General features: G+C 36.0%; 1 protein-coding gene and 8 non-coding genes across 11 annotated transcripts in view; all 9 read left to right on the top strand.

Annotated features, from left to right (window-relative positions):
- The window catches only part of LOC127947410 (glutamic acid-rich protein-like), a 255,412-nt gene that overhangs the window by 59,591 nt on the left and 170,497 nt on the right, over window positions 1-25,324 (top strand). The window lies entirely within an intron of this gene.
- Window positions 3,096-3,214, top strand: LOC127947869 (5S ribosomal RNA). The gene has a single exon (XR_008151621.1). It is a non-coding gene; the product is annotated as a 5S ribosomal RNA (ribosomal RNA).
- Window positions 9,621-9,739, top strand: LOC127947552 (5S ribosomal RNA). Its single transcript, XR_008151350.1, has one exon. It is a non-coding gene; the product is annotated as a 5S ribosomal RNA (ribosomal RNA).
- LOC127948135 (5S ribosomal RNA) lies at window positions 10,101-10,219 on the top strand. The gene has a single exon (XR_008151881.1). It is a non-coding gene; the product is annotated as a 5S ribosomal RNA (ribosomal RNA).
- On the top strand, window positions 10,747-10,865 carry LOC127947868 (5S ribosomal RNA). Its single transcript, XR_008151620.1, has one exon. It is a non-coding gene; the product is annotated as a 5S ribosomal RNA (ribosomal RNA).
- Window positions 17,447-17,565, top strand: LOC127947594 (5S ribosomal RNA). Its single transcript, XR_008151390.1, has one exon. It is a non-coding gene; the product is annotated as a 5S ribosomal RNA (ribosomal RNA).
- LOC127948288 (5S ribosomal RNA) lies at window positions 18,069-18,187 on the top strand. Its single transcript, XR_008152031.1, has one exon. It is a non-coding gene; the product is annotated as a 5S ribosomal RNA (ribosomal RNA).
- Window positions 18,545-18,663, top strand: LOC127947867 (5S ribosomal RNA). The gene has a single exon (XR_008151619.1). It is a non-coding gene; the product is annotated as a 5S ribosomal RNA (ribosomal RNA).
- On the top strand, window positions 19,023-19,141 carry LOC127947556 (5S ribosomal RNA). The gene has a single exon (XR_008151354.1). It is a non-coding gene; the product is annotated as a 5S ribosomal RNA (ribosomal RNA).

The raw sequence follows: 25,324 nt of genomic DNA, 5'->3' as shown, positions 1-25,324 counted from the left end.
TGGTTAGTACATGGATGGGAGACTGCCTGGGAATACCAGGTGCTTTAAACTTTTTGGAAAATTTCACAAATTATATAATAATTTTGCAAAAAAAAAAAAAAAAAGAGTCAATGCCCAATCTCTGAATCTTAGCAGGCTTAGGTCTGGTTAGTACTTGAATGAGAGACCGGCTAGGAATACCAGGTGCTTTAAGCTTTTGGGTTTTCTTTCCGACTTATATAATGTACTGGTGATTAGATTGGCTGATCTCTAAATAGCCCTCTCTTTGCGGCAGTCTTCGCTTACGGCCATACCAACCTGGCCACGCCCGATCTAGTTGGTACATTCCAATCAGTGATTTGGCTGCAGTTGGAGAGAAAGGCTCTCGGCCATTTTTGTTAATGTTTTATTTTATTTATTTTTTTGCTAAGTTAAAAGTTATAAAGTTCACTTTTGGTGTAATTTTCACGGTTTAACCCCAAGCAGTTTTTTAACTGTTTGGGGTTGAGTTTTTGGTTTTGGTTTTTGATATCGTTTGAGAGGTCTACAAACAAGGAAGGAAATAATGGATAATGGACCAGGACTGGGAAAAGAACTGGAGATAAAATCCAACAAAGTAGATGAAGGGACTAGTTCATTCAAAACTATGATTAAAGAAAATAATGAAAATCAAGAAGAGGAAACATGGGCAACTGTGGTCTCGAGGAAGAAGAGAAATGGAACTGAAATGCTGAAAGAAAGGACTGAACAACAACAGAGGCTACAAGGTAAAGCAAAGGATTATTCAAATGGTGAAAAGAGAAAAGAGGAAAGTCAAAAAGATGAAATGATAAATAAGTTGAGAGGGAAAATGAGATACCAGAGAGAGTACAAAAAAGAAACAACGCTGACAATGAATGTGAAAAATCCGGACAAATTAACTGTTATGATGATAATTAAAGCTGTAGAGGACAAAACTGGAATTGGCAAATTATACGGACTAAGGAAAAAAACTGATTTTGAATATGAACTCACTTTGGAGGAAGAAACAGACTTTGAACATATATTGGATGGAATATTAATTAATGGGCAAATGTGTGAAATGAGGAAGCTTTGTGCAACAGAAAGGATGGTTTCTTTTCTAAATTTGCCAAATTATATAAGTGATGAGGAAGTACTGCAAAAATTAACAAGCTGGGGGGTTACACCGATACTACCTCTGAGAAGGAGGTTTTACCCTGGGACAACGGTGGCGGATGGAACAAGATTTATCAGAGTTAAATTTCCAAAGGACGTGGTGTCCCTTCCATATAATACAAGGATTGAAACGGAGGAAGGAATCAAATATTTTAGAGTGATTCATGATCACCAAGTGAAAACTTGCAGAATATGTTCAAGTGTTGATCACGAAAAGAAGGATTGTCCTCATTTTATATGCCGAGAATGCATGGAGCAGGGGCATTATGCGCAGGACTGCAAAGCCCCGCGGTGCCAAAGCTGTGGGAAGGCATTACAAAGGTGTAGATGTGAAAATTATGAAGAAGCACATGAGGAAATGGAGACAGATTTACACAACGAAGGGGAGAATGTGGAAAAGGATGATGAAGGAGGTGTACTACAACAAGAATGTGTCATAACAAAGGATATACAGAGAAGCGAAGAAAGAGTGAGCAAAGATGAAAGAGGATGCCTGGAGCAGGGGCATTATGTACGGGACTGCAAAGCCCCGCAGTGCCAAAGCTGTGAGAGGGCATCACAAAGGTGCATATGTGAAAATTATGAAGAAGTACATGAGGGAATGGAGATGGATTCACACAATGATGGAGCGAATGTGGAAGAGGATGATGAAGGAGGTGTACCACAGCAAGTAAGTGTCATGATAAAGGAGATACAAAGCGGCGAAGAAAGAGTAAGTAAAGATGAACGGGGCGGAGAAAAAACGACAGAAAGAGCAAAAATGACGATGGGACTACAACTATTTGATGGTAATGTTGAACAGAATAAGATGGAAAACAAAGAAGAAGGAGATGATGGAGTAAAGGACATTACAAGCCAAGAGGAGGTAAGAGACACTAAGGAAAAAACTTTTGGTGGGAAAGAAAGTGTGAAGAAAAACATATTGAGCGGGGGAAGTAGATTGAAAACAACAGCAATATGGAAAAGAAGGAATATAGTCAAAAACAGAGATTTTATTGCTAACCTATGGTTGATTTTTAAACAGTTGGTTGAAGATTATGTAAAAATGCTGTACAGTTATTTTAAACTGGAAAACAAGATGGGGGATTTTTATGGAATTTTTACGAAGGAGGTTACATATATTTTAAAACAAAAGCACTTTTATATGCCAAGATAAGATTAAAGAATTCGATGAATTTGTGAATTTAGATGTTTTTGGTTTTTAGTGTTATGCATATTTTGGAAAAATTCTTTTGTGAAATGCTTTTGTTTTTATGAAAATTTCCCTGTAACAGCTTTAAAGTCTTGTACACAACTTGTATTTTGACTGTGAATAAAAAAAAAAAAGCTAAAAAAAAAAAAGCTATGCCCGATCTCGTCTGATCTCGGAAGATAAGCACTTTTGGGCCTGGTTAGTACTTGGATGGGAGACCGCCTGGGAATACCAGGTGCTTTAAACTTTTTGGAAATTTTTCACTTAGTATATAATAATTTTGCCATAAAATAGAGTCAATGCCGGTCTCTGAATATTAGCAGGTTTGGGTCTGGTTAGTACATGGATGGGAGACTGCCTGGGAATACCAGGTGCTTTAAACTTTTTGGAAAATTTTCACTTAGTATATAATAATTTTGCCATAAAATAGAGTCAATGCCCGATTTCTGAATATTAGCAGGTTTGGGCCTGGTTAGTACATGGATGGGAGACTGCCTGGGAATACCAGGTGCTTTAAACTTTTTGGAAAATTTCACAAATTATATAATAATTTTGCAAAAAAAAAAAAAAAAAGAGTCAATGCCCAATCTCTGAATCTTAGCAGGCTTAGGTCTGGTTAGTACTTGAATGAGAGACCGGCTAGGAATACCAGGTGCTTTAAGCTTTTGGGTTTTCTTTCCTACTTATATAATGTACTGGCGATTAGATTGGCTGATCTCTATATAGCCCTCTCTTTGCGGCAGTCTTCGCTTACGGCCATACCAACCTGGCTATGCCCGATCTCGTCTGATCTCGGAAGCTAAGCAGGTTTGGGCCTGGTTAGTACTTGGATGGGAGACCGCCTGGGAATACCAGGTGCTGTAAGCTTTTTGGAAATTGTTCACTTAGTATATAATAATTTTGCCAAAAAATAGAGTCAATGCCCGATCTCTGAATATTAGCAGGTTTGGGCCTGGTTAGTACATGGATGGGAGACTGCCTGGGAATACCAGGTGCTTTAAACTTTTTGGAAAATTTTCACTTAGTATATAATAATTTTGCCAAAAAATAGAGTCAATGCCCGATTTCTGAATATTAGCAGGTTTGGGCCTGGTTAGTACATGGATGGGAGACTGCCTGGGAATACCAGGTGCTTTAAACTTTTTGGAAAATTTCACAAATTATATAATAATTTTGCAAAAAAAAAAAAAAAAAGAGTCAATGCCCAATCTCTGAATCTTAGCAGGTTTGGGTCTGGTTAGTACTTGGATGGGAGACTGCCTGGGAATACCAGGTGCTTTAAACTTTTTGGAAAAATTTCACTTAGTATATAATAATTTTGCCAAAAAATAGAGTCAATGCCCGATTTCTGAATATTAGCAGGTTTGGGCCTGGTTAATACATGGATGGGAGACTGCCTGTGTGGACGCCCTAGTGGAAGCAGGAAGTGGTACAGCTTGCAGGAGGATATCAAACAACAAGTGTGGAGAGTTGAAAATTGGAAACTGAAGCCTTGAAGTTAAAAACAACCTTTTTAAAAAAAGGGGAACTGGTCTGCTTTAAAGTCATTTAATCCCTATAAATAAATACTTTCTACACTGAGAAGGCTACAACACGGTGTGACAAATGGAGAATGCAAAAGGACAGGAGAAAAGGAACACAAGAGAAATGGACGGAGAGCTGGGTCTAAGAAAAAGGCATTATGAAAAGAGGCTCACAGTGTTGGTGGAAATAGAAGGAGAAGATAGACTAACAATGATGGAGATACTGAAGAAAGTGAGAGAAGAATGTGGAGTGGTGATCGGATGTAGATTCAAAACACCAAAAGAATACGAGTTGACAATGGAGGAGGAAAAAGGAAAGGAGAAATTGTTGGATGGGCTTAAGATAAAGAATAGTCGGGTGATGGCGAAAGAGGTGGACTGTATGGAGATGGTGGTCTCGTTCCTTGGGTTACCAACATACATACAGGATGAGGAGATACTTAAAAAGCTGTCTGAATGGGGAGTTAAAGCAACCTCAAGTGTGAGAAGGAGAATGTGGCCGGGGACGGATATCGCTGATGGAACAAGATTTTTAAAGGTAAAGTTCAATGAGGTGGTAAAATCACTGCCGTATTCAACGAAGTTTGAGACATTAGGAGGGACGGAGCACTTCAGGGTAATACATGATAGGCAAGTGAAAGTCTGTCGCCTGTGCATTCAGCCAGGTCATATTGTAAGAGACTGTCCAAGCTTCAGCTGTTTTAAGTGTCAAAGGCAAGGTCATTACGCGAGAGAGTGCAAGGAAGAGAACTGCAAAATGTGCAATATGCGACCTGGATTATGTGTGTGTGAAACCCCAGCAGAGATAGGTGAGAGAAACAGCAATGGGGAGGATTCGGATCAGTATGAGGTGGATGAGGAGGTGGAGATCGAAGGAGAGGTAGGTGAAATGACTGGACAAGAAGAGAGAAGGGATGCATGGAGTTGGGAAGAAAGAACAACGGAATGGAGAGCGATTGTGGATGTGAGTGATCAAGAGGAGGAGGCTGCAGGGAGGAGATGGAGAGAGAGAGAGAAAAAAAAGGAAGAGAGGGAAGCGGAACCTGGAAAAAAGATGGAAAGGAACATCTTGGAGTGTGAAGACAGAGAAGGGGAAGGAGTGAAAGCTGATGGCAAGAGTCAGGAGGGTGACAATGTGAAAAGGCAAGAAGAAAAGTTGCAGGTGGAGAGCGCTGGAGGGAAGAGAGAGGTGCAAGAAAGTCTGGTGACAATTGACGACGAGGACATGGACACAAGTAAAGGGGAAAGGGTGCAGAAGAAAAGAAAGAAGAAAGAAATAGAGGAGCATACGGCAGAAAGTAAGTGTCTGGAATTAACAAAATGAGGATGATTCTTTTAAAAATGACGATACTTGCTATGTGGGGCTTTATGAACATTGCCTGTTTGAATAGCAATGGATTAAGAGATGAAAATAAGTTTGAGAAGGTCAAGGGATTGTTAAAAGCTGAAGTATTCTGTTTGCAAGAAACACATTGGTCTGATGATATAATGGACAACATAAGGAAGAGGTGGGAAGGGGAAATTTTTGTGAATCATGGGAATGCAAAATCCTGTGGTGTGGCAACTCTTATAAAAGGAGATATATTGAATAATGTGAAGCAAGTATACAAGGATGGTAATGGGAGACTGTTAGTGACTGAATTTGTGTTTCAAAATGAATGTTTCAGGCTGATAAACATTTATGCACCTAACATAGAAAACGAAAGAAAAGAAATCTTTAAAGAAATTAAGCCGTTATGTAAAGGCAACTATATTGTAGTTGGGGATTTCAATGTATGGTGCACGAGACTGGATGCATCAAGTAGTGCAAACTTTAAATCAGATGCATCCAGGAAATATCTAACTGAATGGATGCAAAATGAGGACATAGTAGATGTATGGAGGGAAGAAAATCCCTACAAAAAAGACTTCTCTAGAAGACAATTGGTGATGGGTGTTTTGAAACAGAGCAGAATAGATTTATGTTTAACCAAAAGGGAAATGTTGAAATATGTAAAGAATGTGAAATATAAGTTTGTGGGAATAAGTGATCATGCTATGATGATGGTTAAGATGGATGTAAACGAGGTGGAGAGGGGGGGAGGAATGTGGTGTTTGAATGCAGACTTGCTAAAAGAAGAGACATACAAAGAAAATATAAAAAAATGTATAGATTATGAAATGCAAAATGCGTTATTTGATGAAAATGTATGTGAGTGGTGGGAAAAAATGAAAGGGACAATTAAAAAAAGAAGTATTAGATATGCAAAACAAAGGGATTTTATGAGGAGGAGTAAAATTGAGGATATGCAAAATGAACTGAAGAGGGAAGCAGAAAAAATAGAAGGTAATCCTGAGCAAGACAAAGAACGCTTTATGCAAATAAAAGCAGAAATAGAAGAGTATGAAAAAGAAAAAAGTAAGGGTGCAATAATAAGGAGTAGAGCACAGTATGCGTTAGAGGGAGAAAGAAGCACAAAGTTCTTTCTAAACTTAGAAAAGAAAAAACAGAGGAAAAAGCATATAACAGAGCTGGAAAATGTAAAAGGTGAGAAGATTACTGATTATGTGGGGATAATAAGTAGTGTGTAAAAGGTTAAGTGAAAACGAGAAAAATATATGTGAAAGCGATATAATTATCGAATAAATAAAAGAAGCAATAAAACAGACAAAAAAGAACAAAAGCCTGGGCTCAGATGGCTTAACGCATGAGTTTTATAAGACCTTTGAAGAGATTGTAGCGCCAATATTGTTGAAGGTTTATAGGAGTATGGAAGAGAGAGGGGAAATGCCAGAATCTATGGGGTTAGGAATAATTACAGTACTATATAAAAATAAAGGAAGTCCACATAAGCTAGGAAATTACAGACCATTAAGTCTTCTAAACACAGATTATAAAATATTGACAAAAGTGCTGGCAAATAAGATAAAAGAGGTAGTAGGGTCAATAGTATCATTAAGCCAAGCCTATAGCATAAAGGGTAGAGATATTACAGATACAATTTGCACAATAAGGGACATAGTAGAAGGGATGGGGAAAGATGGGAAAGGGGGATTGGTTTTATCTATAGACTTAAACAAGGCATTTGACAGGGTGGAACATAGCTTTATAGAACAGACAATGGGGAGATTTGGGTTTGGAGAGAGGATGCAAAAGTGGATAAAATTAATATATGGAAATGCTAAAAGTTGTGTTAAAGTTAATGGGGTGTTAACTGACCCCTTCCCTTTAGAGAGGTCAGTAAGGCAAGGTTGTCCGTTGTCTGCAATATTATATTCAATAACAGCTGAGCCACTGGCGACACTTATAAAAAAAGATAAGGAAATAAAAGGTATTCAAATACCAAAGGGGGGATTGAGTGTAATACACCAATATGCAGATGATACAACTTTTACAGTTAGGGATATAGAGAGTATAAATAAAATAAGAAAACAGATAGAAAAATATGGGGAAGCATCAGGTGCAAAAATAAATGTGGATAAATCTGAAATAATGAGTATAGGAGGAGTAAGGGTTGAAGGGTTAGATATTCCATTCAGAATAACGAAAGATTTTATAAAAATTTTAGGGGTAAACGTAGGAGAGAATGCAAAAGAGGCAAGGGATGCAACATGGTCAGGGGTGCTAAACAAAATCAAGCAAGTGTTACAGTATTGGAGACTAAGGGAATTAAGACTAAGAGGGAAAGTTGTGGTGGTTAATTTTTTATTGTTATCCAAATGTAATTATGTGTTGGGAGCAATTGATTTACCAGACTGGGTGTTAAATGGAATAAAAGAGGCTGTGAATAATTTTGTATGGGGTGGGAAAAGAGCAAAAATATCAGCAAACGCATTAATAGCAGATTATAGTGAGGGGGGATTAAAATTGGTAGATTTAGATGTGAAAAGGAAGGCAATAAGAGTTAAGACAGTAAAAAAATATTTATGTGGTAAAGCAGAATATGGTTGGAAGGGGTATATGAGAAAATATTTAAATGAAAGTGGTGGATGTGGTGATGAAGGAGTGTTTATGGTTTTAAAAAAGCCAATGATTGAAAAATTGCCATTGTTTTACCAAGAAGTGTTTACTGCATGGGCTGAATTTGTGATAAATGTAAACTATGAATGTGAAAACATAAATCAAATACACAATCAGCCAATTTTTATGAACCCAAGAATAAGGAGGGGAGGGAAAATGCTCTACAACAGACTGTTCATGAGAGCAGGGGTAAGGAAAGTAAAGGATTTGGTGTATGAATATGTAAAGGGTTTCTTACCAAATAGGGCAATATATGATTCTGTGGTGGGGTGGGATGAAAAAATTGACAAAGCAAAAGTGGATGGTGAGTGTGAAAACATTAAAACAAGCCTGCCTGAAAAGTGGGTAGAAGGGATTGAAAGAGAAACTGTTAAAGTGGGAGATTGGGGAATGCCTGAAATGTATATTGTGGAAAATGGGAGAAAAAAGTTTTTGATGGAGATAAATGTGAAAACTATATACAAAATTATGGTCAGAAAGGAAATCAAAGTGCCTGCATCAGAGGCGGTATGGCCAAGACTCTTTCCTGATATGAAGGTAAAGACAATATGGAGAAACTTAAATGTCAAATACAATGGACTGGACTGTGAGAATTTGGACTTTAAGCTACGACACAACAGAATTTATACAAAGGTGGTAATTCATCAAATGAACAAAAATGTGAGTAGAGAATGTGATATATGTGAGACAGAGGCTGAAACTTTGATGCACATTTTCTTTGAGTGCAAATAACTTGAGGAGTTTCATGCAAAAATGAAAAAACTGATAAAAGATGGAATAGGCAAGGAGTTTGCAGAGGATGAGTGGAAAAAAATGTTTTTATTTGGAGAACGTATAAATTATAAGGATAGAAAGGTGAATTTTTGGAATTTGATTTTGAGTAATGCAAGATATGCAATATGGGTGAGGAGGAATATGGCATACTTTGAGAGAAAGAAAGTAGATGTGATTGGAATTTTCAAGAGTATTGTTAGAAAGAGTGTGTATATAATGTGGAAATACCTAAGCAAAGAAGAATTTGAAAAAGCATTTGTAGAAGAAAATGGATTTATAAGTACAACTGAAGGGTTAAGTTTAACATTTTGAAAAAACAAGGTTACGTTAAAGTTAGGCAATTAGTTTTGGTTTGGGTTTGAGTGAAGTAATGTGATTAAATTTCAAAGTTGATGCTGTATATGTTAAATATAATTAACATGTAATACGTTTGAAAGTGAATTGTTGGAAATATGATTTATGTTATTATTATTTTTAAGTACTTTTTGATAATAAAAAAAAAAAAAAAAAAAAAAAAAAAAAAATGCCCGATCTCGTTTGATCTCGGAAGCTAAGCAGGTTTGGGCCTGGTTAGTACTTGGATGGGAGACCGCCTGGGAATACCAGGTTCTGTAAGCTTTTTGGAAATATTTCACTTAGTATATAATAATTTTGCCAAAAAATAGAGTCAATGCCGGTCTCTGAATATTAGCAGGTTTGGGTCTGGTTAGTACATGGATGGGAGACTGCCTGGGAATACTAGGTGCTTTAAACTTTTTGGAAAATTTCACAAATTATATAATAATTTTGCAAAAAAAAAAAGAGTCAATGCCCAATCTCTGAATCTTAGCAGGCTTAGGTCTGGTTAGTACTTGAATGAGAGACCGGCTAGGAATACCAGGTGCTTTAAGCTTTTGGGTTTTCTTTCCAACTTATATAATGTACTGGCGATTAGATTGGCTGATCTCTAAATAGCCCTCTCTTTGCGGCAGTCTTTGCTTACGGCCATACCAACCTGGCTATGCCCGATCTCGTCTGATCTCGGAAGCTAAGCAGGTTTGGGCCTGGTTAGTACTTGCATGGGAGACCGCCTGGGAATACCAGGTTCTGTAAGCTTTTTGGAAATATTTCACTTAGTATATAATAATTTTGCCAAAAAATAGAGTCATTGCCGGTCTCTGAATATTAGCAGGTTTGGGTCTGGTTAGTACATGGATGGGAGACTGCCTGGGAATACCAGGTGCCTTAAACTTTTTGGAAAATTTCACAAATTATATAATAATTTTGCAAAAAAAAAAAAAAGAGTCAATGCCCAATCTCTGAATCTTAGCAGGCTTAGGTCTGGTTAGTACTTGGATGAGAGACCGGCTAGGAATAGCAGGTGTTTTAAGCTTTTGGGTTTTCTTTCCTACTTATATAATGTACTGGCGATTAGATTGGCTGATCTCTAAATAGCCCTCTCTTTGCGGCAGTCTTCGCTTACGGCCATACCAACCTGGCAATGCCCGATCTCGTCTGATCTCGGAAGCTAAGCAGGTTTGGGCCTGGTTAGTACTTGGATGGGAGACCGCCTGGGAATACCAGGTGCTGTAAGCTTTTTGGAAATTTTCCACTTAGTATATAATAATTTTGCCAAAAAATAGAGTCAATGCCCGATTTCTGAATATTAGCAGGTTTGGGCCTGGTTAGTACATGGATGGGAGACTGCCTGGGAATACCAGGTGCTTTAAACTTTTTGGAAAATTTCACAAATTATATAATAATTTTGCAAAAAACAAACAAAAAAAAAAAAAAAGAGTCAATGCCCGATTTCTGAATATTAGCAGGTTTGGGCCTGGTTAGTACATGGATGGGAGACTGCCTGGGAATACCAGGTGCTTTAAACTTTTTGGAAAATTTCACAAATTATATAATAATTTTGCAAAAAACAAACAAAAAAAAAAAAAAAGAGTCAATGCCCAATCTCTGAATCTTAGCAGGCTTAGGTCTGGTTAGTACTTGGATGAGAGACCGGCTAGGAATACCAGGTGCTTTAAGCTTTTGGGTTTTCTTTCCTACTTATATAATGTACTGGCGATTAGATTGGCTGATCTCTAAATAGCCCTCTCTTTGCAGCAGCCTTCGCTTACGGCCATACCAACCTGGCTATGCCCGATCTCGTCTGATCTCGGAAGCTAAGCAGGTTTGGGCCTGGTTAGTACTTGGATGGGAGACCGCCTGGGAATACCAGGTGCTGTAAGCTTTTTGTAAATTTTTCACTTAGTATATAATAATTTTGCCAAAAAATAGAGTCATTGCCGGTCTCTGAATATTAGCAGGTTTGGGTCTGGTTAGTACATGGATGGGAGACTGCCTGGGAATACCAGGTGCTTTAAACTTTTTGGAAAATTTCACAAATTTTATAATAATTTTGCAAAAAAAAAAAAAGAGTCAATGCCCAATCTCTGAATCTTAGCAGGCTTAGGTCTGGTTAGTACTTGGAATAGAGACCGGCTAGGAATACCAGGTGTTTTAAGCTTTTGGGTTTTCTTTCCTACTTATATAATGTACTGGCGATTAGATTGGCTGATCTCTAAATAGCCCTCTCTTTGCGGCAGTCTTCGCTTATGGCCATACCAACCTGAGGGCGCTAGAGAGCTACAGGAAGTGTTGGCTGCAGTTTGGAGAGGAAGGCTCTCCTCCATTTTGATTTTTTCCTTTAGTGTTTGTTTTGTGAGTTGTTTTTGGACTTTTAGTTTATTTTTTTGAGGTTTTTCAGTTTTAATCCACCTAACAGCAGCATCTTGCTGGCTGGAGGGTGGTTCATTTTTTGTTTGTGTTTTTTTTACAATGGATGGATTATTGGCAAACGACACTGGACTGGCTGGAGAGACACGCATGGCAAACGACACTGGATTGGCTGGAGAGACACGTAAGGCAAACGACACTGGACTGGCTGGAGAGACACGCATGGCAAACGACACTGGATTGGCTGGAGAGACATGTAAGGCAAACGACACTGGACTGGCTGGAGAGACACGCATGGCAAACGACCCTGGACTGGAGTATCGACAACGAGCAGGACACGGTAAAAAACTAGATGCAAGAGATAAATTTGGTGAAAGGAAATACTTAAAGGAGGCAACTGTGATTGTGAATGTGGAGAACGTAAATGAGGTGAGAGCTGTGGATATTATTAAAGCGGTGACGGACAAATGTGGATATGGGAAAATCTTAGCACTAAGGCCAAGACAAGGAAAGGAATATGAACTTACAATGGAAAGAGAAGAAACGTGTGATGAACTGACTGAGGGATTGTTAATTAAAGGAGTGAACTGTGAAATAAAGAAACTGCAAAATAGAGATTATGTTGTTTCCTTCATGCACCTGCCCGTCTACCTTGATGATAAAGACATTTTTAGAAAATTGGAGGGATGGGGAGTTAATCCCATATCAAAATTAAAAAGAAGATGCTACCCGGGCAATGAAATAGAGGATGGAACAAGGTTTTTAAAAGTGCGATTCCCCAAGGAGGTGGCATCATTGCCCTACAGCACAAAGCTGGAAACAGCAGAAGGGCCGCAGTACTTTAGGGTGATGCACAGCCACCAGGTGAAGACCTGTAAGCTGTGCATGAGCCCAGATCATCTGCTTAAGGAATGCCCTGAATTTAAGTGTCGCAAGTGCGAGGAAAGGGGACATTTCGCAAGGGATTGCAACGCGGTCAGATGCCCGGAGTGTCAAAAATTTTTAAATAAGTGTGAGTGTTGGATGGAGGGAGAGGAGGGAGGTCTGGAGCATCGGGTGGATGGACAGGTGCATGAAGGAAACACTGAAGAGGAAGGAGATATTGATGAAGGACAAGGGGATGAAGGATTACCACAGAAGGAAACAGAAGGAGGAACAGACAACCAAGAGAAAGAAGAAGAAGAAGGAAAAAGTAATGATATGGATGAGGAACAAACAGTAGAACAGAATACTCAGTGGACAGAAATGGAAATATCGGACAGTTTAAAAAATCTTTTGGATAATGTGGAGAGTGATGGACAAGGAATGCATGATCAAAACAAAGAAATGGGCAGCGAAGAAGAAACAAGGATGGACAACATGGGAAAAGACAGAGGGGAGAGAGGACAAAGTAGAAGGAGAACATTAAAGGTAAAACCAAAAGTGGAAAATGTAAGAAAAAAATTAATGACAAGGGGCCGAGTAAAAAGTGTAAACAGATATGAAGTGTTAAGAGTGCTGGAGGGAGAAGATAAAGAATAATGTTTTTTAGGTACTTATTTTTATTTCTTTTAATGGTTTTAAGTTGTGTTACTAATGCAAGGGGACTAATAGACATGGGTAAATTTGAAAAGGTGAAAGAAATGTGTAAAAGAGAGGATGTGATTTTATTACAAGAAACTAACTGGAGGGAACAGTACATGACTGAAATAAGGAAAAGGTGGAGTGGAGAGATTTTTTATAACAATGGTGATGGGAGGCTGGGAAGAGGAGTTGCGATTTTAATAAAAGAAAACTGTGGGGTATCATGTAAAACAATATATAATGACGTAGATGGGAAATGTATAGCGGTTGAAATGGAGTATGAGGAGAAAAAAGTTATTGTAGTTAATATTCATGCACCGATTGTAGAGAATGGAAAGAAGGAATATTTTAATGTATTAAGGAATTTTTTAAAAAAGCATACAGAAGTTATTATGATGGGTGATTTTAATACTGTTTTCAGTAAATTAGAAATGGGAGAGGGAATGGTTTTTAAAAATGATAAAGGAAGAAAAGAACTGAAATTATTAATGGAAGAAAATAATATGATTGATGTATGGAGAGAAAGAAATGAAAAAAAGAAAGAATATTCAAGGAGGCAATTAGTAGGGAATTTTATGTGTAAAACAAGGATTGATTTTATTTTATGTACAAGGAACATTGAAGGTTTTATCGGTAACATTAAATATGAAGAATCAAGTTTAAGTGACCATAAACCAATTTTTATGCAAGTAGACTGGAGTTCAGTGAAAAGAGGGCCGGGTGTATGGGTTTTAAATGTAGAGGTTTTGAAGAATGAGGAGTATGTTTTAAGTATTAAAGAAATTATTGAAAAAGAAAAGGAGAATGAAATGTACAGTGAAGATAAAAGGATATGGTGGGAAAATGTTAAATATTTAGTTAAAAAATTCACAATAAAGTATTGCAAATTAATACAGATATGTAAGAGGAAGAAGGAGAGAGAAATAAGAGAAAATTTGGAAAAGGAATTAAATGAGAATGGGAAAGATATACAAAAAATAAAAGAATTGGAGGGAATATTGAAAGACATGGAAGAGAAAAAATATGAAGGTGCAAGACTAAGGAGTAAAGCTAAGTACACTGTGGAGGGTGAAAAATGTACAAAGTTTTTCTTTGATCTAGAAAAAATAAGAGGGAAAGCTGGAATGATTAAAGAAATAAGAGGAAAAAATGGTGTAGTGGTGGAAACAAATGAGGAAATATTAAAAGACGTAAAAGCATATTATGAAAACCTGTTTAGCACTGAGGGGTTGAGGGAAGAAGAGAAATTGGAGTTACTAAATCAAATAAAAACAACAGTAGGAGAAGTAGACAAAAAAGAGTGTGATGAAGAGATAAGATAAGAAGAGATAAAAAGAGCAATAAGTGAATTAAACAAAAATAAAAGTCCAGGTATAGATGGTTTGGGGAGTGAATTTTATATTGTTTTTAAAGATTTTTTAACCAGTATTTTAAAGGAAGTATATGAAGACATTTTTAAGAAGGAGGAAATGAACCAGAGAATGGGGATGGGATTAATAAAGTTGATATATAAAAGAAAAGGAGATAAAGTAGACCTAAAAAATTATAGACCAATTACAATGCTGAATACAGATCTGAAAATTTTAACAAAAGTTTTAGCCAATAGATTGAAAGAGGTAATGCCAACCATAATTAAAACAAATCAAGTGTATGGAGTAAAAGGGAAAGATATAGCAGATACAACTTTAAGTATAATAGATAGAATAAGATATATGAAAGAAAAGAACAAAAAAGGATATGTTATTAGTTTGGATTTTGAAAAGGCCTTTGATAGAGTGGAGCATGAATATTTATTTGGAATTTTAAGAAGGTACGGGTTTGGGGATAATTTTGTCAAGTGGATTACAATTTTATATAGGGGAGCAATAACAAGAATACAGTGTAATGGTTTTTTAACAGAATGTTTTAAAATTACTAGGTCAATAAGACAAGGATGTCCATTATCAGCGCTTTTATATTCTTTAGTTGCAGAACCATTGGGATTAGCTATTAAAATAGATGAAGACATAAGAGGGATAAACATTGAAGGAAGTGGGGGAAATGAAAAAATATTTCAATATGTGGATGACACAACAATAATAGTTAAAGATATAGAGAGTGTTAATAAAGTAATGGAAGTAGTACAGATGTTTTGTAGGGGATCAGGAGGAAAGTTAAATGAAGAAAAAACAACATATGTGAGATTTGGAGGAGTGACTGTTTTAACAGATTATTTTCATTTTAAAGAAACAAAAGAAATAAGGATTTTAGGTGTTCTAATGGGAAAAGACGAAAGGAATGTTAAAGAAAAAATGTGGGAAGAAATAGTAGGAGGAATTGAAAGAAGGTTCAATTTTTGGAAATTGAGGACATTAAGTTTAAAAGGGAAGGTTTTAATTTTAAATGTTTTAATGGTGTCAAAGTTGTGGTATGTTTTATATGTGACTGCTATGCCAATATGGGTGGAGAAAAGGTTGAAAAAATGTTTTTTAGATTTTTTATGGAATAGTAAACCGTCAAGAATTGCATATAGTACGTTAATAGGAAAAGCAGGGAAGGGAGGGATGGGATTAATTGATGTAGAACAGAGAAAAAATAGCTTAAGAATTAAAATAGTAAAAAAAATATCTGGATGAGGGTCACAAAACAGCATGGAAAAAGACAATGGAGTATTTTTTAAACAAATGTGGGGATTTTAACATGGGGGATGGAATTTTATGGATGAAAACAAAGAATTGGATGACAGAAAGATTACCAGAGTTTTATAGAGAAATGTTTAGTGCCTGGGGAAAATTTTTAGACAGAGTAGAGTATGATCCACATGGGAGAGAAAACATTTTGAACCTCTGTTTTTAAACAAAAACATTTTAAAACAAGACAAAGAAATGTTTTTAAAGAAATGGATGGATGTGGGGATAACGAGACTGAGAGATGTTTTATATGAATTTAAAGAAGGATTTTTACCGACACAATTTATTGTGGATGCAATGGAGGAGGCAAAAGAAGATTACAGTGAACAAGAAATAAAAAATAAATATGAAATCATTAAAAATGCAATACCTAAAGAGTGGATTAAAAGAATAGAAAGTATGGAAGGAGAACCAAAAGAGAAATGTATTCATGTGAAATTAGGGGAAAAACTGTATGATTTTAAGGAATGTACTGTGAAAATGATTTATCGTGCTTTTAGAGATGATGTTTTTAAAGAGCCGATTGTAAATGGATACTGGGTGCAGAAATTCAAAGATTAAAAAAACAGTGTATATGGAGAAACATGACGGGGAAATGTGTTGAAACAAAATTGGAATGTTTGGAGTATTTTATAAGGCATAAAGTGGTTTTTACTGATGTTATTTTAAATAAAATAGGAATGGAAGAAAATGCTCTGTGTAAAGTGTGCCAGGAAGAGGAGATTTTACATATGTTTTTACACTGTAGAGAGCTAGAGGACTTTTTAAGGAAATGTAAATGTTTAATTAAAGATGTGGCTGAGGAGTGGGATGAAAATGTAATGGAATGGAACAGAGTTGTGATGTTTGGTTCGGAGAAAAAGTGTAAAAACAAAAGTTTTATTAATCTGTGTGTAATGCTAATGAAAAGTGCAATATGGGACAGAAGAACTGTGGCTAAAAAGGAAAAAATTGTCTTGGATGTTTGGACTGTGTTTAAAAGAAAAACAGAATTATATATCGAAAGACTGTATGTGTACTTTAAAGGTGTGAATATGTTAGACTCTTTTTATGATGTTTTTACCCCACAAGTTTGTTGTGTTTTAAATGATTTAATGTGGAAGTTGCCAGAAAGTGGAAGAGTTTTTTAAATTATCAATGTAAAGGAAAGATGTGTAATGTAGAGATGTGTAAAGACGATGTTCTGTATTTTCTATTGATTGTGCTTAATCTATTGTATTTTATTGATTGAAATGTCTTAATAAAAAAAAAAAAAAAAAAAAAAAGGCTATGCCCGATCTCGTCTGATCTCGGAAGCTAAGCAGGTTTGGGCCTGGTTAGTACTTGGATGGGAGACCGCCTGGGAATACCAGGTGCTGTAAGCTTTTTGGAAATTTTTCACTAAGTATATAATAATTTTGCCAAAAAATAGAGTCAACTCTGAATATTAGCAGGTTTGGGTCTGGTTAGTACATGGATGGGAGACTGCCTGGGAATACCAGGTGCATTAAACTTTTTGGAAAATTTCCACTTAGTATATAATAATTTTGCCAAAAAATAGAGTCAATGCCCGATTTCTGAATATTAGCAGGTTTGGGCCTGGTTAGTACATGGATGGGACACTGCCTGGGAATACCAGGTGCTTTAAACTTTTTGGAAAATTTCACAAATTATATAATAATTTTGCAAAAAAAAAAAAAAAAAAAAAAAGAGTCAATGCCCAATCTCTGAATCTTAGCAGGCTTAGGTCTGGTTAGTACTTGGATGAGAGACCGGCTAGGAATACCAGGTGCTTTAAGCTTTTGGGTTTTCTTTCCTACTTATATAATGTACTGGCGATTAGATTGGCTGATCTCTAAATAGCCCTCTCTTTGCGGCAGCCTTCGCTTACGGCCATACCAACCTGGCTATGCCCGATCTCGTCTGATCTCGGAAGCTAAGCAGGCTTGGGCCTGGTTAGTACTTGGATGGGAGACCGCCTGGGAATACCAGGTCCTGTAAGCTTTTTGGAAATTTTTCAGTTAGTATATAATAATTTTGCCAAAAAATAGAGTCAATGCCGGTCTCTGAATATTAGCAGGTTTGGGTCTGGTTAGTACATGGATGGGAGACTGCCTGGGAATACCAGGTGCTTTAAACTTTTTGGAAAATTTTCACTTAGTATATAATAATTTTGCCAAAAAATAGAGTCAATGCCCGATTTCTGAATATTAGCAGGTTTGGGCCTGGTTAGTACATGGATGGGAGACTGCCTGGGAATACCAGGTGCTTTAAACTTTTTGGAAAATTTCACAAATTATATAATAATTTTGCAAAAAAAAAAAAAAAAAAAGTGTCAATGCCCAATCTCTGAATCTTAGCAGGCTTAGGTCTGGTTAGTACTTGAATGAGAGACCGGCTAGGAATACCAGGTGCTTTAAGCTTTTGGGTTTTCTTTCCTATTTATATAATGTACTGGCGATTAGATTGGCTGATCTCTAAATAGCCTTCTCTTTGCGGCAGTCTTCGCTTACGGCCATACCAACCTGGCTATGCCCGATCTCGTCTGATCTCGGAAGCTAAGCAGGTTTGGGACTGGTTAGTACTTGGATGGGAGACCGCCTGGGAATACCAGGTGCTGTAAGCTTTTTGGAAATTGTTCACTTAGTATATAATAATTTTGCCAAAAAATAGAGTCAATGCCCGATCTCTGAATATTAGCAGGTTTGGGCCTGGTTAGTACATGGATGGGAGACTGCCTGGGAATACCAAGTGCTGTAAGCTTTTTGGAAATTTTTCACTTAGTATATAATAATTTTGCCAAAAAATAGAGTCAATGCCGGTCTCTGAATATTAGCAGGCTTAGGTCTGGTTAGTACTTGAATGAGAGACCGGCTAGGAATACCAGGTGCTTTAAGCTTTTGGGTTTTCTTTCCTACTTATATAATGTACTGGCGATTAGATTGGCTGATCTCTAAATAGCCCTCTCTTTGTGGCAGTCTTCGCTTACGGCCATACCAACCTGGCTATGCCCGATCTCGTCTGATCTCGGAAGCTAAGCAGGTTTGGGCCTGGTTAGTACTTGGATGGGAGACCGCCTGGGAATACCAGGTGCTGTAAGCTTTTTGGAAATTGTTCACTTAGTATATAATAATTTTGCCAAAAAATAGAGTCAATGCCCGATCTCTGAATATTAGCAGGTTTGGGCCTGGTTAGTACTTGGATGGGAGACCGCCTGGGAATACCAGGTGCTGTAAGCTTTTTTGGAAATTTTTCACTTAGTATATAATAATTTTGCCAAAAAATAGAGTCAATGCCCGATCTCTGAATATTAGCAGGTTTGGGCCTGGTTAGTACATGGATGGGAGACTGCCTGGGAATACCAGGTGCTTTAAGCTTTTGGGTTTTCTTTCCTACTTATATAATGTACTGGCGATTAGATTGGCTGATCTCTACATAGCCCTCTCTTTGCGGCAGTCTTCGCCTACAGCCATACCAACCTGGCTATGCCCGATCTCGTCTGATCTCGGAAGCTAAGCAGGTTTGGTCCTGGTTAGTACTTGGATGGGAGACCGCCTGGGAATACCAGGTGCTGTAAGCTTTTTGGAAATTTTTCACTTAGTATATAATAATTTTGCCAAAAAAATAGAGTCAATGCCGCTCTCTGAATATTAGCAGGTTTGGGCCTGGTTAGTACATGGATGGGAGACTGCCTGAGAATACCAGGTGCTTTAAACTTTTTGGAAAATTTCACAAATTATATAATAATTTTGCAAAAAAAAAAAAAAAAAAAAAAAAAAAAGAGTCAATGCCCAATCTCTGAATCTTAGCAGGCTTAGGTCTGGTTAGTACTTGGATGAGAGACCGGCTAGGAATACCAGGTGCTTTAAGCTTTTGGGTTTTCTTTCCTACTTATATAATGTACTGGCGATTAGATTGGCTGATCTCTAAATAGCCCTCTCTTTGCGGCAGTCTTCGCTTACGGCCATACCAACCTGGCCACGCCCGATCTAGTTGGTACATTCCAATCAGTGATTTGGCTGCAGTTGGAGAGAAAGGCTCTCCGCCATTTTTGTTAATGTTTTATTTTATTTATTTTTTTGCTAAGTTAAAAGTTATAAAGTTCACTTTTGGTGTAATTTTCACGGTTTAACCCCAAGCAGTTTTTTAACTGTTTGGGGTTGAGTTTTTGGTTTTGGTTTTTGATATCGTTTGAGAGGTCTACAAACAAGGAAGGAAATAATGGATAATGGACCAGGACTGGGAAAAGAACTGGAGATAAAATCCAACAAAGTAGATGAAGGGACTAGTTCATTCAAAACTATGATTAAAGAAAATAATGAAAATCAAGAAGAGGAAACATGGGCAACTGTGGTCTCGAGGAAGAAGAGAAATGGAACTGAAATGCTGAAAGAAAGGACTGAACAACAACAGAGGCTACAAGGTAAAGCAAAGGATTATTCAAATGGTGAAAAGAGAAAAGAGGAAAGTCAAAAAGATGAAATGATAAATAAGTTGAGAGGGAAAATGAGATACCAGAGAGAGTACAAAAAAGAAACAACGCTGACAATGAATGTGAAAAATCCGGACAAATTAACTGTTTTGATGATAATTAAAGCTGTAGAGGACAAAACTGGAATTGGCAAATTATACGGACTAAGGAAAAAAACTGATTTTGAATATGAACTCACTTTGGAGGAAGAAACAGACTTTGAACATATATTGGATGGAATATTAATTAATGGGCAAATGTGTGAAATGAGGAAGCTTTGTGCAACAGAAAGGATGGTTTCTTTTCTAAATTTGCCAAATTATATAAGTGATGAGGAAGTACTGCAAAAATTAACAAGCTGGGGGGTTACACCGATACTACCTCTGAGAAGGAGGTTTTACCCTGGGACAACGGTGGCGGATGGAACAAGATTTATCAGAGTTAAATTTCCAAAGGACGTGGTGTCCCTTCCATATAATACAAGGATTGAAACGGAGGAAGGAATCAAATATTTTAGATTGATTCATGTTCACCAAGTGAAAACTTGCAGAATATGTTCAAGTGTTGATCACGAAAAGAAGGATTGTCCTCATTTTATATGCCGAGAATGCATGGAGCAGGGGCATTATGCGCAGGACTGCAAAGCCCCGCGGTGCCAAAGCTGTGGGAAGGCATTACAAAGGTGTAGATGTGAAAATTATGAAGAAGCACATGAGGAAATGGAGACAGATTTACACAACGAAGGGGAGAATGTGGAAAAGGATGATGAAGGAGGTGTAACTACAACAAGAATGTGTCATAACAAAGGATATACAGAGAAGCGAAGAAAGAGTGAGCAAAGATGAAAGAGGATGCCTGGAGCAGGGGCATTATGTACGGTACTGCAAAGCCCCGCAGTGCCAAAGCTGTGAGAGGGCATCACAAAGGTGCATATGTGAAAATTATGAAGAAGTACATGAGGGAATGGAGATGGATTCACACAATGATGGAGCGAATGTGGAAGAGGATGATGAAGGAGGTGTACCACAGCAAGTAAGTGTCATGACAAAGGAGATACAAAGCGGCGAAGAAAGAGTAAGTAAAGATGAACGGGGCGGAGAAAAAACGACAGAAAGAGCAAAAATGACGATGGGACTACAACTATTTGATGGTAAAGTTGAACAGAATAAGATGGAAAACAAAGAAGAAGGAGATGATGGAGTAAAGGACATTACAAGCCAAGAGGAGGTAAGAGACACTAAGGAAAAAACTTTTGGTGGGAAAGAAAGTGTGAAGAAAAACATATTGAGCGGGGGAAGTAGATTGAAAACAACAGCACAAATTAATATTGAGAAGGTGATGGAAAAACAAAGAATAAGAAGAGAATCTAAAGAAAAAAAGAAAAAAAAAGGCAGAAATGACTGGATTAAGAGAGGAAGAGGGGAGAGAGACTGAACAAAAGTGAAGTGTTTTATTAGTAGACTGGACTGATGGAAAGGGTTTTGGGCTGTTTTTGTTGTTTGTTGGTTATTCTTTCTTTTTTTGTAGTGATGAGTCAATTTTGTATTGTATCCGTTAATGCTAGAGGATTATCAAATGTTACTAAATTTGAAAATTTGATTCATTTGACTAAGATATGCAATATACTGTGTTTACAAGAAACATGTTGGAATGATGACAAAATTAATGGCTTGAAAAAAATGTGGGATGGAGAAATTTTATTTAATAATGACCCACAACAAAAAAGAGGTGTTGCAATTTTAATAAAAAGAGAAGTGCTTGAAAAAACAAATGTATTATATAAGGACAATGAGGGTAGAGTTTTGGTTATTCAATTAAAAAGTAAAGAAAAAGAAACAATAATATGTAACATTCATGCTCCAAATGAGGGACAAGAAAGAGTAGTTTTTTTTAAGGAGTTGAGTGATTTAATGAGTGTGTGGCAAAATGTGTTTTTGATTGGAGATTTTAATACTGTTTTAGAAAGAATTGATGTTGATGATAAAATGATGTATAAAGCTGATAGTGGGAGGAATGAGTTGGAAAAAATGATGTCCCAACACAATCTGATTGAAGTATGGAGAAATAGAAATAAATCTAAAAGGGAATATTCACGAAGACAAGTTGTGAACTCAGTTTTAAAGCAAAGTAGATTAGATTTTTTATTAAGTAATAGGGAACTTGACCAATATATATCAAAAATATATTATAAAATATATAGTGGGAGTGATCATGACTTATATGTAATAATGGATTTGAGTGGAGTAGAGAGGGGAAGTGGAATATGGTTATTTAATAAAGAACTATTGAAAAATGATTGTTATAAAATGGAAGTGGAAAATATAATTATAAATAGCATAAATAATTTACTGTATGAGGAAGCAATATGTGTTTGGTGGGATAATCTTAAAGTAAAAATAAAGTTGTTTACAATAAAATATGCAAGGAATGTGCAGAGAGCAAAAAGAGCCAAGGAAAGAGAAGTTAAAAGAGAATGGGATAAAGAAATGGAAAAGGCTGATGAAGGAAAGGCAGAAGTGGAGAAAATTTTAATATTAGAAGAAAAACTAAAAAAAATAGAAGAAGAAAAATGTATGGGAGCCATAATAAGAAGTAGAGCTAAAAATATAGTAGAGGGTGAGAGAAGTACAAAGTTTTTTTATGAATTAGAAAAAACAAGGCAACAGGCAGAACTCATTAGAAGTGTGATTAAAAATGGGAAGAGTTTTAAAGAAAAGAATGAAATTATAAGGGAGGTTAAAGATTTTTATTTAAACTTATTTCAGGAAAAGGGTGTTCTAGAAGAAGATAAAGAAATTTTATTGAATCAAATAAAGGTAAAATTGAAGGATGATGACAGAAAAATGTGTGATAGTAAAATAACAGAAGAAGAAATAGATGAAGCAATTACTCAGTTGAGTAGTGGCAAAAGTCCTGGATTAGACGGATTATCAAGTGAATTTTATAAGGCCTTTAAAAGTATTTTAACTCCGATACTATATGAAATTTATATTGTTATTTTTAAGGAGGAACAGTTGTGTGAAAGTATGAAAAAGGGAATGATTAAAATTATCTATAAAAATAAAGGAGATAAAGAAGAGTTGAAGAATTACAGACCGCTGAGTATGTTAAACACAGACTATAAGATTTTAGCGAAGGTTTTAGCTAATAGGATGAAGAAGGTTATTCCTAACATTATTACTACAAATCAAGCTTATAGTGTTTTAAATAGAGATATTTCAGACACAGTATGTAATATAAGAGATATTGTCTGGTATATCAAAGAAAAAGGAGAGAAGGGATATTTAATCAGTGTGGATTTAGAAAAAGCATTCGATAGAGTGGAGCACAGTTATTTATTTGATTTAATAGAAAGATTTGGATTTGGAAAGAATTTTATTAGATGGATGAAATGTCTTTATAATGGGATTTTTAGTTGTGTTAAAGTGAATGGGTTTTTAACTGATTTTATAAACATAACTAGATCAATCAGACAGGGATGTCCATTGTCAGCATTATTGTATACAATTGTGGCTGAACCTTTAGGGTTAGCAATAAATGCAGATAGAGAAATTAATGGATTTTTTATAGAAAATGATCATGTAGAGCAAAAGGTTTTTCAATATGCAGACGATACTACTTTGTTTTTAAAAGATATTAATAGTGTTAAAAAGGCAATGTATATATTTGAGAAATATTGTAGAGGAGCAGGAGCAAAAGTAAATGAAGAAAAAACTGAGTATATGAGGATGGGGCAAGTAAAAGATCTAACAGGAATATTTCAATTTAAAGAACAGTCAAATAATATTAAGATTTTAGGAATTAGAATTGGTATGGATGAAATAAAAATACGAGATTTAATATGGGAGGAGGTGCTAGGTGGAATGATCAAAAGACTTAATTTTTGGAAACAGCGAGCTCTTTTTCTAAAAGGTAAAGTATTAGTATTAAATTAATTATTTTTTATCAAAGATGTGGTATATTCTGACTGTAGTAAGTCTTCCGTTATGGGTATATAAGAAAATAAAAGCTAATATTTTAAGTTTTTTATGGGATGGTAAACCTTCTAAAATTGCATATAATACCATAGTAGGAAAAGTGGAGGAAGGAGGATTGGGACTTATAGATCCTCTTTTAAGAATGAAAAGTATGAGGATAAAAATAATGAAAAGGTTTTTAAACAACTATGAATCTGCTTGGGGAAAAATAATGTTGTTTTTTATGAATAAGTGTGGACAAATGGGCAGTGATATACTATGGATGAAATTGAAAGTTAATATGATTGTAAATATGCCTGAATTCTATAAAGAAGTTGTAAAGACATGGAATGATTTTAGAAGGCATGTTTATTTTGAACCAAAGGACAGACAACAGATGTTAAATCAACCGTTGTTTTTAAATGAGAAGGTGAATTGTAATGGTCAAGTGATATTTTATCAAAAATGGTTTGAAGCTGGATTGAAGCAAGTAAAAGATATTCTATATGAGGTGAAACCAGGGTTTTTGCCGCTACAAGCTATTATAGATACACTTGAAGAGAAAGAAGAAATAGAGGATAGGAAGGCAATCAAAATCAATTATGAGAAAATAAAAAAAGCAATTCCAATAGAATGGATAGAGAAAATTGAGAGAAATGAAAGTGAAAATAAAAATGATAAAATAGAGGTTTTTCTAAGAATAAAAGGAGAGAATGTCAACTTTGATGCATGTGTTTTAAAAATCTTTTATTTGCTTTTCTGTGATGATGTATTTGTTGAGCCCAGAGCAAATGAATACTGGGGAAAATTGTTTAATATTTTGGATGGGAGAGAAATATGGAAAAATGTCAGGATGAATTTTAGAAGTCCCGTGTTAGAAAACTTCGATTATCTATTAAGACACAACTGTATATTAAATGAAATGAGATTGTTTAAAATTGGGATAGCAAAAGATGCAATATGCAAAGTATGTTTTGAGGAAAATGAAGGAACACTACATATGTTTTTTAAATGTAAGAAATTTGATTGTTTTATGAGGATGTTAAAAAAGATGGTGGGGAAGTTTATATTTGATCAAAGTATAATACAAGATGGATGGGAAACTTTATTCCTATTTGGTTTTAATGGAAATGCAAATAATAAGTATGCTCTTAATTTATGGTTATCTGTGGCAAGGTATGTAATATGGTCTAGACGGAACTTAATGAAAAAAGAGAAAAAAGATTTTTCAGTATGTGTATTATTTAAGCATAAGTTAAGTAATACTATAAAGATCTTGTATGATTATTTTAATATGACAGGACAACTGGGAATTTTTAATAAGTGCCTTGTTGAT

The sequence above is a fragment of the Carassius gibelio genome, chromosome A25, assembly GCF_023724105.1.
Source record: "Carassius gibelio isolate Cgi1373 ecotype wild population from Czech Republic chromosome A25, carGib1.2-hapl.c, whole genome shotgun sequence".
Taxonomy (NCBI): domain Eukaryota; kingdom Metazoa; phylum Chordata; class Actinopteri; order Cypriniformes; family Cyprinidae; genus Carassius; species Carassius gibelio.
The sequence above is the reverse complement of the archived record's forward strand: the minus strand, read 5'-3'. Positions and strand labels throughout refer to the sequence as shown.